Source organism: Callorhinchus milii, unplaced genomic scaffold (assembly GCF_018977255.1).
Source record: "Callorhinchus milii isolate IMCB2004 unplaced genomic scaffold, IMCB_Cmil_1.0 Scaffold19, whole genome shotgun sequence".
NCBI classification, from domain to species: domain Eukaryota; kingdom Metazoa; phylum Chordata; class Chondrichthyes; order Chimaeriformes; family Callorhinchidae; genus Callorhinchus; species Callorhinchus milii.
In genome coordinates this window covers 1,750,807-1,761,220 of record NW_024704760.1, presented here as the reverse complement: position 1 = coordinate 1,761,220, position 10,414 = coordinate 1,750,807, and the positions used below count along the sequence as shown (strand labels likewise).

The window sequence follows — 10,414 nt, the reverse complement described above, 5'->3', positions numbered from 1 at the left end:
TCGCACCGTCAAGATTATTCTTAAATGGGTAAACAAGTCCCAGCATCCTGGCCTCAGTCTCGCTCTTGCTGAGGGTCTGAGCGACAAACAGCTACACGCAGTCAAAGGGTAGCAGCCAAGTATCACAGACAGCGACAGGACACACTGCCAGGACAAGCCCGAGCGCCGGCGATAAAGGAACGAGCACGTCGGCAACAATTAGACAACAATTAGACAAGCTGGAGTCTAGCCAACTTCTTTCTTTGCGGAAGACGACTCAGAATGGGGAGACCTTCCCGTTTTAAAGGGGATCGAAGACCCGTGTTTTTAGGATGCTTCGAGACAGTAGAACAAGAGGACGCAGGTTTAAAGTCGCAAAGAAGGCAGTTTACGACGGGAAACAGGTTGCCAGGAAAGGCGGTCGAGGCCAGGACATTGGGACTCACTTAAAAGTTTGACACTGTGATGTGGGTGCCGATACGATGAGATCAGATTATCCGAGGGGACCTTTTCATTTCAACTAACCTTGTGATCTTGTGAATCGCTTACGTGAGGTTCTAGTAACAGTGCAGATTTAACATTGCTTCCATTATAATCGCTGACATTTATAAACACCAGTCACTAACGTCAATGGGAATGTTTTACCCGGTGGTCACGAGGAACGAGAACATGCCTTCCTCACATTGCTCAAGCCAGTGTACCCACCTCTTTTGCCAAGTCAACCCAAGAACTGCTTTGATCGTCTAATGGCTGGCGAGGTTTTTGCGAGTTGCAGTCGTGTTCCTTTCTGATGCTTCCTCTGTCTCTCACACACACGCATACCGGCCAGCGAAGTCCTGAGTCATTTGCTGTCGCTTGAGCAGTGCCCTGGGACGCTGGTCTGGGTGAGGGACGCTGTATAAATGCAAGTTATTGTTGGAGGTTGGGCGGGGAGGAGCAGGTGTAGATTCAGACCGCCATGTGTTCTCTCCCTGTTCTCTCTGGGAGTGAAATGTGACTCACTCACTCACTCACTCGCTCACTCACTCACTCTTTGGCGCTCAACTGTATCCTTAGACACAAACACTGGGAAGCAGTTTCCAGGATAAACTGATCCTGGGTTAAGTCTCTGCACCTGGCCTGGCTATACCAATCCTCCACGAATCTTATTATATTCGGGGAAATTTTTTCAACTAAATTTTAGTGCACTATTTCTACCCCCTCCCTCCCCCACCCACTCACTAACCTGGGCATGATACTCAGAAGAAACGACTAAGCCATTAATGTATGCCGTAGGAATAGGAGATTGGAAGAGGAACAGTATTGACGTTGAGGCGATAAACACGGTCTTTGATGTTGGGTATCGCATGAGCTGTTTTGTCCCGTGCGGAGTTGTATCTCATGTCTGTTGTTTCTCTGTGTTGTTAGTTGGCCTTTGTATTGTAGGGTTGGGGTTGAGGGATTGGGGTGGGGGAGGGAAATGTATTTTTTTCGGAGTAAATAAATGTACATTTAAATAAAACTATTTTTTATGCATTTTGAGACGTTGCCATGTTCATTTCTGGCAATACAGCGGGTATCAGCCAGCTTCTGCCTTATATGCCACGCCAGCTATTTGCCATAAATATAGTCACTATACAGCAACAACAACAAATTATATTTATACTGTGACTCTCACATCTTGAGGACGTCCTAAGGGGCTGGACAGTCAAGCTTTCGCACCTGAGCTGGGGGTTGGGATCAGAATGGGTGGGGAGGGTAGAGGTAGGAGGATAACCGAAGGCGGGGTCGAAGAGGAAGATCTTGAGATGGGCCTTGAAGGAGGCAAAGGAGGGGTCGAGGCAGGTGGACTGTGAGATGGAGTTCCAATGGGTGGGGGCAGAAAGGCTGAAGGCCCGACTGCCGATGGTGGGGCCGGCTGGTCGGGGGACATAGGGCAGGCTGGAACCCGCTGAGCAGAGGGAGTGGAGTGGACAGGTCAGTATGGAGTTTGCAGGTCACAGAGGTTGGGGGGAAGCAATGACTTGGAGTGCTTTTACAGCAACTTACAGACATTTTAATGTCACGAACTGTGTCAGATGCAAGGATTAATAAATTGAGGCTGGAGTTATTTTAAGTTCCCTTTTCTGTGTCTTATTCTGGACGCAATCAATCAGTGTTTCCGTGACCCCTTCCTACTCCGCGTTACAGTTCTTTAGGGTTATCTTCCACCCTGTCTCATCGTGAAGGCCACTTCATTCTTGACAAGGAAATACAGAATCATATCAGGGTTTCCTTTTTCCTGGGGAAGAGCTCAGAGGTGCCATCATTTGGATGCGATGTGAAGCTAAGGTCCCGTCGGCCTGGCCTTTTGGAAGGCGTTAAAGATCCCACAGGGATGCTTGAAAAGAGAACAAAGTGGCTCCATAGCAGCATCAATCCTTCCAGATAAATCGGTTGTTCATCTCATGGCTGGATGTGAGATATTTCTTGTGCGCTCATTGACTTTGCTGAGCTCCCCTCAACAGTAAGTTGTCTGTGTACAACGCCTTTTCACGTAGGATAAAGGACTTAGTAATAATAATCCTTGCATTTGATAGAGTCGCCTTATCACATCTTCGAGACGTCTCAAAGCGCTTCACAGAACAAACTGTAAAGTATGATGAAAGCCCCAGAATGATACAAAGGAAGTTCTTCCTCTGATGACATCTCCAGATGCGTTTCTCAGAAGCTGAAGACAAGTTGCTTCCTTACATTCTGCTAGCACGTTGAACTTCTTTCCGTTGTTGTTGTTTTGACAGAGAATGAGCTGACTCTCCGGTCACAGCTCCCTGCAAACAGAATGGACTCCAATCTTGGCTCCGAAGGGTGATTCTCAGCTGGATTTGAGATCTTCTCCAAGGTTACTGGAATTGTACAACCATCGAGTAAGCCAAGGAATGTAATAAATGGCTGGAACGTGTTGCCAGGAAAGGTGGCTGACTGAGGCCAAGACAATGGATTCATTTTAAGCGGCCACGTTAATTCAAACCCATCTTGCGACCTCATGAGTGGGATAACCCTAATGATAACAATAATAATAAAAATCTTTGCATTTGATAAAATGCCTTATCACGCGTTCGAGACGTCTCAAAGCGCTTAACAGAATATACTCTAAAGTGAATTGACTGTGTATTTTGTGGGCGAAACGCGGCAGCCAATTGCGCACAGCGGTGTCCTACAAACAGTGTTGGATTGAGTGACCAAATTATAATTTTTTATTTGCAAGGGTTATTATTATCATTATGATTATTACTGCACAAGTGGAACACATCGATTCTGGTTAACAAACATTGGCTGAGAATCTAGTTCAGAATACCAGAAGATGATTTGCCCTGAATAGGTTCCTAATGAATAACACATGCAGGAAATTGTATTCATTCAGCGCGGGGGCAAACGCTTGCTTGCTGAGCCGAGTGCTTAATGTGGGGGAACGTGATCGGCATGTGTGACTCAGGCTTTCTGAGGGAAAGGGAAGATAGGCAACCTCCTCGGCTGACGGGAACTGCTAAACCGATGCAGCCGAGGTTGATGTCATTCCCCTCGTGTACAGTAAAACTATTAACTTAGTTGAACACATGCAGCCTGAGTCAGTTTAACTTGGATGACTCAGTTCAATCAGAAGGCTGCTCGTTTCATGCGATACATAGAATGATGGAATCTTACAGCACAGATGGAGGCCGTTTGGCTGTGCAGGCTCTTTGAAAGCGCTGTGCAACTAATTCCACACTCTCTATCTCTTTCCCCATTGCCCTGTAAAAAAAATTTCCTTTCCAAGTACATATCCAATTACTTTCTGGAAGCTATTATCAAATCTGCTTCCACCACGCTTTCAGGCAGGGCGTTCCAGACCGTAACAACTTTCTGGGGAGAAAAAAATGTCTCCTCGTCTCCCCTCTGGTTCTTTTGACAATTATCTTAAATCTGATCACCAAACTACCCGCCAGAGGAAACAGTTCCTCCTTATCTGCTCTATCAAAACCCCTCATAATTTTGAACACCGCTATTAAATCCCCCCTCAACATTTGAGATTGAGGAGGGTTGCTCAACACCGTTAAGGGACTGAGTCACTCAATCCACGACTGTTTGTGGGGACGCTGCTGTGCGCGATTGGCTGCCCCATTTCGCCCACAAAATATACAGTCAATTCACTTTACAGTGTATCCTGTGAAACGCTTTGAGACGTCTCAAAGACGTGATAAGGCGCTGTCCCAAATGCAAGAATTATTATTGTTATCATGGAGCCGCCGAGCGTGTAAAAAACAAGTGTGAAGCTGATGATAACAGGATAAATCTGAATCACCAGTCAATGTTCATTGCGAGAATTCCCTGTGACTGTTCTCCCGGCATTTGTAGGATAGATAATGGCGATTAAGAAAGCCCATCAGAAGAAGACAGGAATGTATAAAAGGACATTGGGAGTGGGGCCCAAACAGATATGTTTAATGGCAGGAGGATTGTAGCTGAGCGCAAAGGAATGACTTGATACACCCGTGGTTGTCTGGAGGATTGTGAAACATTTCAGCTATGTCCAGCAAATTAATCTTTAATTACTGGAGGCTCAGAAACTGTCCTGGAGGGTTGGCAAGCCGAGAACTGTTGGAGAAGGGAAGGGGCTATTGGGGAAAGGGGGGAGCCTCTAGGTAGGGGCGGGGTGACAGGTAAGGGAGTCCCTCCTAGTGTCCTGGCCAATAATTCCCACCCATCCCCACATCCCCCACCCCCACCCAATAAAATTGGTCACTCACTTCACAGCTGCTTGTGGCCGCTGCATTCGCCTACAAAACCCTATCACTCCACCTTACAGTAAATCCGGTTACTGTAAAGTGGATGCTGAATGCTCCTGAATGCTTCAAAGCTTTCTCCCAGACACGAAAGACGTTATATCATAGAATCATAGAATTATACAGTACAGAAGGAGGCCATTCGGCCCATCGTGTCGGTGCCGGCTCTTTGAAAAGAGCTTCCCAAATCAATCCTATTCCCCCGCTCTCTCCCCATAGCCCTGCAAACTTGTCCTTCCAAAATAATTGTCTACTTATCGAAATATCAAATGTAAGGATTATTATTAATATGCAGAGAGTTGCTATGGTCTGGAATGCACTGCCTGAAAAGCTTTTGGAAGTGGATTCGCTAATAGCTTTCGAAAAGGGAATTGGCTAAGTACTTAAAAAGGAAAAATTGTGCAGTGCGATGGGGTAAGAGCGGGGGAGTGAGTCGGATTAGTTGATAGCTCTTTCAAAGAGCCGGCGCAGGCACAATGGGTTGAATGGCCTCCTTCTGTGCTGTAAAATTCTATGATTTTATTATTATTATTATTATTATTATTATGTGCCTTAACCCCAATTTCATTGCATGAGCCTTTGCTGCCAATCCCCAGTGCCTGGAGAGGGACTTAACAGTCAACCAATTTCAAGGGATTTGCCTGTTGGATGCTTTCTGTGTTTTTCTTTCGGGTTCTGTTGCTGTAGAAACGGTCAGCTCTGCGGCTGAGAACGTCAAAGGACAGTGTTTATTTTTGGAATTTTAACTAAGAGTAAAAAAAACAGTGTGCGCTCAGTATAACCGGGACAATAGCCGGACAGTAAGAATCAGCGAGGCCCCAGCAATAAATATCACGCTTGTGCTTGCAATCGGTTAGGCAAACAATGCAATTTTATCAACGTAGTATGAGGGGTTAACACGGTAATTGGTTCGCTTGTCTGGAGCAGATGGCTGTAGAGTAAAGGCCCCTATGTCGGCCTACAAAATAAGCGTTCTTGATTGAATGCATATTTCTTGATTCGTTTCAATGAAAAAAACTTCACAATAGTAATTTGCTTTACTGGATCCACAGCTGTTTGTGGGAGTTAACGCGTGCAATTGGCTGCCGCGTTCCGCCTACAAAAGACAGTTCACTTCATCGACAGTACGTCCTGGTGAAGCGCTTTGAGAGGCAGAGGGCGAAACCTCGGGCAAGTTTCCTTACTCCACACAGAGCCCTAATAATAATCCCTCCAAAACAAAACAATAAAAAATTGGTCATTTTCAATCCGCGACTGTTTGTGGGACATCGCTGTGCGCAATTGGCTGCCGCGTTCGCCCACAAATATACAGTCAATTCGCTTTACAGTCTATTCTGTGAAGCGCTCTGAGACGTCGAGAAGACGTGAAAAGCGCTATATCAAATGCAAGGATTATTACTCGAGTCTATCCTGTGCGAGTTCAACGCTGGAGATATCTGATCAGCAGAAGCAAGGAGAGAAACGTTACCCTCTCAGCTCTTTGTTCCCTGAATGATTTCTCAGTCCCGGTTTGCTGGGATAGGAGACGCCAGTGGGTGGGGGTGTGGGTGAGGAGAGCAATGGGAAAAGTAGTCACAAGTTTTGTGAGGATGTGGTGACTGGCACACAGTAACGTGCTGGTACAGTGCGACAGACAGACCTCCGAGGTAACATCGGGCTATGACAGTGAGATGCCATCTCCCCACAACATGGAAACAGCTTCCAGATTTAGAAACCCTGAGCGTGTTGTGTTGCTGTGACTCTGTCTTAACTCTTTAAACGCTGGACTCGGCCATCCAGCTTTTCAGTAACTTCACCTCCGCTCGCACCGCGGAGATTCCCAGGGCAGCCCATTTCTGTCTGTGTCTCTGTTGGCTTGTGTCATCGCCTCCGATTGTTAATCCTACTTTCCTTCTCTTCCGTGGCTACGAAATACGCCGTCACGACACCTAACACTAACCGTCCGTTCCGACATTATTATAATACTATAACAATAATGCTTGCGTTTGACTTCGCGCCTCATCACGTCCTCGAGATGTCTCAAAGTGCTTCACAAGATATACTGTGAATCGGAGTTGACTGTATTTTGTGGACAAAACCCGGCAGTCAGTTTGTGCACAGCAGTGTCCCACAAACAACCATCAAGTGAATAAGTGATGTTTTATCCAGGGGATTGTTAGTCAGGGACTCAGGGAGAGAGAAACTCGGTTTAAAACCTCATCCAGCATGGAAGGCGCTGTATTAAAAGTCTGTGACTTCTGTGGCTTAGAAGCACTGAAAGGAACAGATTCTGATGTTATGTTCTTCGCTTAAACCGCATCTAATATTTGATGTGATATTAAGCAGCGTGAGAATTAACATCAGGATGGAGTATCCTGGCGTCTGTGAGCTGTCATCTGGGAAAACATTGCCGGGGGAGTAACCTTTGGGCGACACTGTGTATTTCCCCTCCAGCGCTGGGCCTCTCCGACAAAGACTCGCTTGTGCAAGTTCACCAACTCGGGTCACACGGCTATTACAAAAGGAACACTTAAATCACCCTGCTGTGGTCTCGCTCCGTCATGCAGAGCTCCTGTGTCGAATGTGCTCTCGATACCCTCCTCTTCGAAAACGCTATCAGTCACCCTCCTATCCCTACCCTCCCCGCCCTCCATCCCTCCTGATCCCAGCCCCCAGCTCGGGGTCCGTAACTCTGTCTGTCCAGCGCCTCGGGATGTCCTCCCGACTTGAAAGGCGCTGTGCAAATGTCATTTGTTGCTGTTAAAGATGGCACTACAGTATTGGAAAAGAAAAGGAGAGTATCTCTCTCCCGTTGTCCTGGACAACAAACCCCCCAAATAAAATGGGTCACTCTTTTCATAGCTGTCTGTAGGACATTGCTGTCACACTTTGCTGTTTGCTCTGGGCATTTGGGGATTGTTGAGTAATTCAACAAAGTGTTTGCCACAAAGGATGTGACCACAGAATTGGCTGAGATCAGCAGAACACTGGGGCCCACGTTCCTGCACCACTTTAGATGATTTCCACCTCATTCTTTGATTGGGTCGCAATAACCGACGGATGTTAGCAATTCTTAGAACAAAAGCTGTGCGTGCGGCAATTACTTGGAAACTTTCTGAAACCATTTCCGCCAACATTCTTAGGCCGCAACGCAAGCAGTTTATGTTTTCTTTGACCTGCTGTTAGTTTCACTTTCGGGTCCATCAGTTTTTAAACTACCCATCACCACCCCCCCACTCCCCCATTGTAAAAACACAAACAAAATGGGTCTTCTTTAAGACATTGGACCACAGGATTCAACGCGCTGAGGGATGGATGTTTAGGAGACAGAGGTGCAAAAATCCTACCGAGACATCATTTTGTCCAAGAATTCGAGATAATAATCATCATCCTTGCGCCTCGTCACATCAGAAGGACGTCTCAAAGGACTTCTTGGTATTTATTGTGAAATGGAATGACTGTAGCCAAATGCGGCAGCGCAATTGCACACAGCAACATCCTACAAACAGCCACGAAACGAGTGACCAATTTTATTTGGGGGATTGTTGCCCAGCACACCATGGGAGAAAGAAACTCCCTTCTCTTTTTGAATAGGGTCAAAGGATCTTTAACTTCCCGCTGAACAGGTAGATAGGATCTGGGTTTAACGTCTTATCAGAAGGACGGCACCTCCAACAACACAACCTCCCACCCACCACCCAGCCCTGCAATGGAATCAGCTTAGACCATGTGATTTCAACGTGACACGGTATCCCAGAAATTCGTCAAGTGAGCCTGAATTTGGAAAACGGTTAAAAATTAGCCTCTTATCGGCTTCCCACTCGCCTCAATTGAGATAACCAGCACATTGCGCAACTGCCCTTGAGCCACGGTGGGGGATAGCACTTTCCCTCGGTCAGCCAGATACCTGACACAGCGGAAACCCACCATCGTGCTCAAGAGCATCCAAACCGTCACTGAGAGTTCCACGCATTCCCACCCGACCCAGCGCACGGAGATCCCAGAGGTTAAGTGTTGGAACGGAACGCCCACTCTTTCTCTCTCTCTCTCTCGGTCGGTCTCCCCGGAGGAGAAGTCAGCACGCGCTGGGGCGCGCGCTTTTGCGGGCGAGACGGCTTCGGTGGCGCGGCGCGGCGCGGCTGGGGCGACGCGCTTCTGTACGTGTCACCATTTCCGTCAGATGAGTCCATGGGCGTAAGCCAACCCTTCGGGACTCCTCTCTGCCAGTCCTGCTCAGCTCCCGCTGTGTGCGTGTGCCCCCCCCCCACCCCCTCCTCTGCTGACGTTCGTCAGCAAACCAATCCCATCTGATAAGAGGACGTTTCGTTTCGTTTCGTTTGGTTTCCTTTCGTGCGACGATCAAAGAGAAGGAGGCTGCTCCCTAGCTTCGGTGGAGGGCTACAGCAGGTCGTGTTCCTCGCGGGCGTTTGTCTGCCGTCAAGAAGCGTAACGTAACGGCAAGGTCGGCCATCCTGCCATCAGACACCGCGCCCTGGCCGAGAAAAAAAAANTTTCCGAAGAAAAAAAAAAGCTGATTTTATAAACGCCCGAAGTGGGGCTTTCAGTGGGGCCGTCAAAGGCCGATAATCTGCGATGACATTTGCCAATTTTTTACATATGTGATGTCATTCAAAAACCCCCCACACAATAATAATAATAATAATAATAATAATAATTTGGTCACGACTGTTTGTGGGGCACTCCTGCGCCCGATGGGCTGCCGCGTTTGGCCCACGAAGTCCACAGTCACTACAGCGCGTTCTACAGTTTATCCCGTGAAGCGCTTCGCGACGTCAAATGCAAGGATTATTATTATTATCATTATTATTATTATTATTATATTGTTAGTATCATTTACGCGGCAGTGCTGTGTTTTTACGGCACAGTATAAAACACCGCGCGGGGGCTTTCGGGACGTCCTCCCGACACGGAAGGCGCTCGATCAATGCAATCTTGTTGTTGTCGTCGTCGTCGTCGTCGTTGTCGTCGTCGTCGTTGTTGTCGTCGTCGTCGTCGTTGTCGTCGTCGTAAACGTAAATCCAGCGTCTCGTCAACGATTTGCGATGATTTATTTGGGATACAGCCCTTTTGATGACACGCCGCGTTATTTTAGTGATTTTTTTTTTGTTGGGGGGGGGGGGGGAGGGAGGGGGCGACCGAAAGTCGTGTTTTTTATATATATATATCTATAAATAGATATATATATAGATATAGAAAACCGATGATTTTTTTTTGAAAAGATTTATGATTTTTTTAAAACAATTTTAGACGACAAGATTTTTTTTGGGGGGGGGTGTGGGGTGTTGGGGGGTGTGGGGGGGGTTGGGGCAATGGGGGGGGTTTGGGGGGTATTGGGGGGTATATACCAATGTCAAGGAGCGTAACGTGAAGGCGCCGTCGGTCGTTAAATGTGCGATGGCCTTTCACAGCCCCATTGACGTTGTATCGTATCATTACAACGATGACTGTTGTTGTTGTGGTTTATTGTCGTCGTTTCCTTTTCGTTCGGAAACATTACAACAACAACAACAACAACGACGACGACGACACAGAGAGAAAAGAAAAAAAAAAACGCATCGCCCGAACAGGGACTTGAACCCTGGACCCTCAGATTAAAAGTCTGATGCTCTACCGACTGAGCTATCCGGGCCCTGGCGGTGGAGGGCGCTCACCTG

The 10,414-nt window shown here is 47.3% G+C and overlaps 1 non-coding gene across 1 annotated transcript; it reads right to left on the bottom strand.

Annotated features, from left to right (window-relative positions):
* Positions 1-10,316: 10,316 nt before the first annotated feature.
* Positions 10,317-10,389, bottom strand: trnak-uuu. Its single transcript has one exon. It is a non-coding gene; the product is annotated as a tRNA-Lys (tRNA).
* Between the last annotated feature and the right edge of the window lie 25 nt (positions 10,390-10,414).